Source organism: Nicotiana sylvestris, chromosome 2, assembly GCF_000393655.2.
Source record: "Nicotiana sylvestris chromosome 2, ASM39365v2, whole genome shotgun sequence".
Lineage (NCBI taxonomy): Eukaryota > Viridiplantae > Streptophyta > Magnoliopsida > Solanales > Solanaceae > Nicotiana > Nicotiana sylvestris.
The window spans coordinates 180,086,082-180,092,732 of NC_091058.1; positions in this window are offsets into that span (position 1 = coordinate 180,086,082).

Sequence of the window (6,651 nt, forward strand, 5' to 3'; positions counted from 1 at the left end):
GAAAGGTAAGTAAGTTTATCGAAGACCACAAAATTAAAAATATCTTGTCAACACCTTACCACCCTAGTGGGAACAGTCAAGCGGAGTCAACAAGCAAAACTATACTCCAAAACTTGAAGAAAACATTGACCGATTCAAAGAGTAATTGGAAAGAAATCTTGCCCAAAGTCTTATGGGCATATGGAATGACTTCAAAGTCAAGCACTAGTGCAACCCCATTCTTTTTAGTATACGGTGCAGAAGCTCTAATCCCGGTCAAAGTGGGGGAACCAAGCCTAAGGTTCCAGTATGCTACCGAGACGTCAAGTGGTGAGGCCATGGCCACGAGCTTGGACTTATCGGACAAAAGGCGAAAAGCCGCCCTGGTCCGGTTAGCTGCCCAAAAGCAGCAAATGGGGAGGTACTACAACCGAAGGGCTAACCTTCGATATTTTCAAGTCGGGGACTTGGTATTAAGAAAATTTACGCTACACACCAAGAACCCAAATGACATAAAACTAGGCCAGAACTGGGAAGGTCTGTATAGAGTTACCGGTATAACCGGGGAAATTTTCATATAAGCTTGAGTCAGGGAACAATTTATAGGTAGGGAACAACTGGAATGTGGCACACTTAAAGCGATACTACTACTTAGGTACAGACACAATTTCCTTTGAAATTTGTTATGCTTTAGATTAACTTATGCAGGTATTCGGGCAAGGATAAATTTGACAATTAGGTCTGAAAGCACGTATTTTACTCTTTTTTCCTTGGGCCAATTTTTCCCGAAGTGGATTTTACGGTAAGGTTTTTAACGAGGCAACAGTAAAACGTGCTACCTTAGTTTTGAAGTACGAGCCGAGGACGGAATTGCTGACCACCCGTATTGGACTGATAGTATTTGACCCTTCACGAGCTCAGTCTCAAATACTGGGGGAGCCATTACGCCCTAAGTTGGGATCCTTATAAGGCATTCTTATTTGTTATTAAAATCTAAGGCTTGAGTATTAGAGTTAACTGTAAGGGTCAAATGGTCAAATGAACCGTACCTGTGTAGCTTATTCTTACCATGGCAAAAAGCTTTTGCGCCTTCAATCATGTACTCTACATGCAAAGTAATGAAAGAAAATTTTCCTCTATATTTCATCACTTCGCATTTGAGCCATCGATATATTCGTCGAGATATTTAGAATAAATAATGGATACAAAATCCTAGAGATCACGGGCCTCCCCGAGTCGGGGACTGTTGTCCGATAATAAGATCTAACAACTCAGGTAATCGAATCCCAAAGGCACCGAGCCTATTAGGCAGGGCACAAACATGAAAGGCTACGACCAACAGAAAACGACTCGGAGATGTCCAAGTCCATACATAGAAAGTAAGGCCCTTATATATGATTAAGCCTATTAAAAAGGTCACCCTCGGCAGAACACCATCGTGTCCAATTGAAATCTAGTATCTTAAAGTCTTCATTTTTCATCAGATATTCCGAAGTCTAAGCAACTCAGAGTTATTATCGAAACTAGGCCTCATTCGGGCTTTGAGGGAACGAACACTCTAAATTATGTCCAATTTTATGCTAAGACATCAATTACATTCTTCAAATAGAGAGTTGCAAACTGATACTGGAAAGTAACAGACATAGTATAGCCGAAGGGAAAATTTAATACATATTCCAAAAATATATACAAAGGCACAGTAAAACGGCTACAAAATAAACAAAATGTATAAAAGAAAACAATAAATAAACTAAGACAACTCCGCCTAGTCTTCACCAGAGCCCGATTAACTGGCGGAAGCCTCAGGCTTATATATCTCTTTAGCCTCGGCCTCGAGCCTCGAGCTTCTTAGACTCTACAATCTCGACCGATAGATCGAACCAACGGGCATGAATCTCCTCGAGGGTTTCCTTACGGGATAACCATTTTATATATTCAACCTTTGTTATTAAGCAGGCCTCGACTATTTCCACGTTGTTCTTGTATTGGGCCAACATATCCTAGACCTCGGAGGAATCGTTCGATGCTCCCTCTAACTTGGACTTCAATGCAATATACTCCTGGCCGAGGTCGTCCCGTTCAGAAACGGCTGAACCCAGTTATGCTCGGAGCTCATCATTCAGCCGAGACCATTTGTCGGCCTTATCCTTCATCACCCTGAGCTAGTCCTTGACCGATGCCAACTCCTCTCTCGTAGCCTCCTTTTTCGAGGCCTGAAGGTCCATCATGCTCCTCAATGTCTCGGCTGAAACTTTGAGCTCGTTCATATTAGTCAGGAGCTGGTTGATCGGGTCTATCTTGTCTTAGACCCTCGAGGTTGTAACATTAGCTACTACGCTTAACCTCTCGTTATTAATATCAAATATCCTTACCTTCTCAACAGTACGACATGCTCCCATTTCACCGATGAGGCCTCCTTTTGATCTTTTTCCAACTTAGCTTGGAGAATGTGGAGGTCCTTGAGGGCTTCGTCTCTTTGCTCGCTAAGAGCTTTGTACATGTCCTTCTACCAGATCTTCTCCTTGAGCTCGAACTCGAGCTAGCTCACTTCTATCTAAGACTGATGGAAGCTTTCATGATGAAGCACCGAGGCTTGAAAAACGAATTGATAAGATCTTGAAGATACACTAAGGTTAAATGAGAAACATGAAGGACACAAACAAACAAAAGCATACCCAGTTTAATGGATATTGTGCCTCGTCGAAGAGGCTCGGTACACTCGCCTCATTCATCTTCACCCAATCCTCTGCGATCATCAAGAGTCGAAGATAGCTGGCCATGCTAATAGGTCCGGACAACATCGGAGTATCCGGCCGGATCATAAACACGACCGTTCTTTTGCGGTCGGGATCCACGCTCAAAGCGAGGAACTACTTCACCAGCTTCAGGCTCGAGCACAACCCGTCTGATTCTAACGACACATCTTTTTTCGGGATCTCTAGGTAAACGAACCCAGGGTAGTCTCTAATGCACCAATGTCCACGCCCTTATAGAATAGGTTGAGGGTCTCGAATGCGGCCCGTGATGTCTCGTTTGGTTTTTATTTGATGGCTTGAGTCTCACAAAATAAAGATTCTGTGTGAGATGACGACTCCATAATGTCAATGACGCCGATGGCTTCTCTCGGAGCATGTGTAGTTTCTCGAGAGGTCGTAGCTACTGGTTTACCTTCAGGCTCCCGATTCGAAGAGGGTTCGATCTCTTTATCACTCCCCCCCCCAGTGCTGACCGCTATTCTTCATCAACGGCCAAACCGTGGGCGACGAACTCCAAGTCGTCACCTTCAGGGTAGTCCCTGAGCCAGTAAAGTGATTGGAGGTCAGATACCCTGGCCCAACTACTCTTCTTGTTACTCCTTCGGACCTAGACCACTACCCTTTTCTTCTTGGCCTCAACATCCGTGTCTAGGGAACCTGAAGATGTCCATTTTCTTTTCTTTTTCTCCTCATTTTTCGCACCAGCCTCAAATTATCTCGAAGCATAGGGTTTAGTAGGAGAGGATGAATCCTCATCCTCGTCCACTACCCAAAGCTTAGTGGTATTCGGCAAACCTACGAAAGGAAAAGAAAGACTTAGTAAAAATGACACTTGAATATAAAAGGAAAACTTGATCGGGAGGAGAACACTCACTATAGGAATTGGCCTCCCACTTGCCATTCGATAGTTTGCGCTATTCACACTCGAAGTACGATAGTTGTTTACAGATCCCCTCGGCCCACTCTTTGAAGCGGGGAACTGTGTTGGAGACTCGGGCAATCGCTGCATGATGGTAGAACCAGGCAAAGAGAAATAAGAACAAAAATCCAAAAGGAATTCTAAATACTCAAAAAGGAGAGGAACTTACGGGCTAGGTCCCATTTTTTAGGGAACGATAGGAACTCGGGGGAATGAGATACTCGATTTTCACCCGAACAAATCTCCCCTACCAACCTCGATCCCTATCTTAGTCAATGCTCGAGATTGGTGCCTTTTTTGCCCGATGAACGAGCTTGATTAATCCCCCTCGGAAGATTCGAGGACTGTAGAGATGAAACATATGGTCGATGGTGAATCGGGGTGCCTTAATGTTATTGATAAAGTGACGAAGGAGGATCACGATCCTCCAAAAGGATGGGTAAATCTGCTCGAGATAGACATCGTACCTTTTGCAAAAGTCGAGGACTATAGTATCCACTGGGTCAATTATGAAGGGGTATGTATAGGCACTTAGATACCCATCCATATGTGTGGTTATGTCCTCATCGGAACCAGGGACGACCACTTCTTTGCCTTCCCACTTGCAGTCCTCCCGAACCATAGGGAGCATGTCCTTGGTGATGGAACATATATACATCCACACCTTCTCACCTCGATCCCCTTTCCTGGAAGTTTTTCGACCTTGAAGTCATTTTGTATAGAGTAGCCTCTAGGGATGAAATTTTTTAGAGGAGGATCCGGGACGACTTCAGGTACGACCACCTCAGCATCCATGGCCAGGTTAGAAGTTAAAGGGACGGTCTGTTGGGGAACAAATTTCAAAGTCTTCACCATCAAGTTCTGGGAAATATGAATGTATAAAGCGTGTATAAAGATTTGAAGATGAGGATGAAGATTTGAAGGTCAAACTTGAAGATTCAAGGATGAAATATGAAGATTTGAAGATGGGAAGATGAAGATATGGGGATGTGAGGAACAATGTTTGAAGATTGGAAGGTCTTAAGAGCAAGTGAAAAGTTTAGGGGTAAATTAAGAAGTTCTAGAATCAGATATTAAAAAAGTGAAAAAACAATCGAGGACGGTCAACCGGTAGCAGACACGTGTCCGAAGCCAGAACAACACGACTGATGTGACATTTCCCGACCCGTCGACCCGATTATTGTGTACGAAAGAAGGAAACAGGGTCAATTAATCATTTCTCCTCACTTCGATAAATATGCTCTCCAAAAAGTGAGGGGACTATCTGTGTATGGGTAAAATCGAGGATAATTTAGCCCCGATTCCCCGATAAAGAAATGAGAGGGAAGCCTGATCTGACGAAGCCTCAAGCGAAGCCGAAGGGTCCTGCATTTTGGAGCCCAGGAGGATGAACGGTGCATTTGGGATCGGGCAGGCTAAACAACGGATCCAAACCAAGAAAAGTATCGAGATTAAGGGAAAAGAGAAACCATCAATAAATGTTGAAAACGAATATGGAATCACGGAATATAATCAAAACTGAGTAGAAAACACTTAACCCATGGAAGAAAATTGAAGAACATCCTTGAATTCTCTCAATCCCAAACTTTCAAGATGAGAAAAATCCAACAACATTAATAGCCAAAAATGTCTTTCTGGCTTATTTTTTTTGTGATAAATGATCTTGAAACTCACTTTTGATGCCTCCAATGGATTTCTCGTGAAATTCCAGTGAAGTTAGGTTTTTGAATCACTCCATTTGACCTTATGATGAAGGAGACATTTTGGTTTCAATATTTGAAAATAATGCATATTTTTAAATACGAATTAAGTGGCAATTTCGTAATTAATCTGAAAAATCTAGCAACTCAATTCTGTAAACCATAAATTCCTCATAGGATGTCGAAACTTGATGATTTCAATTGTTATGATTCCAAAATTACAATCCGAATATAATGGTTTAGTCGAAACACAATCAAAGACGTTTGATCAATATGGAAACCTTTATGCTCAAATAGATGCCAAAACTGAAAGCAATCATTATACAACCCAAACTTATCCAAAACTCATTGGAATTTAACCAAACTTTGTGGACATGTCTAAAATTATCATACAAACATATTGGAATAATCAAAACCTGATTCCGAGTCCGCTTACCCAAAAGTCAAATGTTGGTCAACTCTTCTAAGTTAAAGCTTCTAAAACGAGAATCATTCTTCCAAATCAATCTTGAACCGCTCGATAACCGAAACCAACCATGCATACAATTCATAATATAGAATATGAAGCTAAAAGTCTCCAACCATAGAATGGAACACTAAAGCTCAAAACGACTGGTCGGGTCGTTACTATTAGGCACACGGGCTAAGTTGATTACATCATTTCACCCAGACGGATGGGGCGGTTCGAGCACACCATTCAGATCTTGGAGGATATTCTATGTTCCTATATTATGGATGTCTAAGGTTCATGGAGTCAGTTCCTACCATTTTTAGAGTTCGCCTACAACAACAGTTACTAATCGAGTATTCAAATGGCTCCTTCTGAGGCACTATATGGGAGACTATGTCATTCTCCAGTTGGTTGGTTTGATCTGGGAGAGGTTAGGTTATTGTGCACTGAGTTGGTTCAGGATTCCTTGTAGAATGTCAAGTTGATTCTGGATCGACTTCATACAACACAGTCTAGGCAGAAGAGTTATGCTGATTGGAGGGCTCATGATGTAGTATTTTTGATGGGAGAGAGGGGTTTGTTGCGAGTTTCACCCATGAAGGGTGTGATGAGGTTCAGGAAGAAGGACAAGTTGAGCCCTAAGTATATTTGTCCTTTCGAGATGATTGAGAGAGTTGGTGAGGTCGCCTACAGACTTACATTGTCACCCATCTTATAAGTAGTTCACCCGAGGCCCCCGCGGCCCCATCCAATCACACCAACCAATCCCAAAATATAACACAGACCTACCAAGGCATCAAATCACACCAAACAACATCAAAAATATGAATCGCACCTCAATTCAAG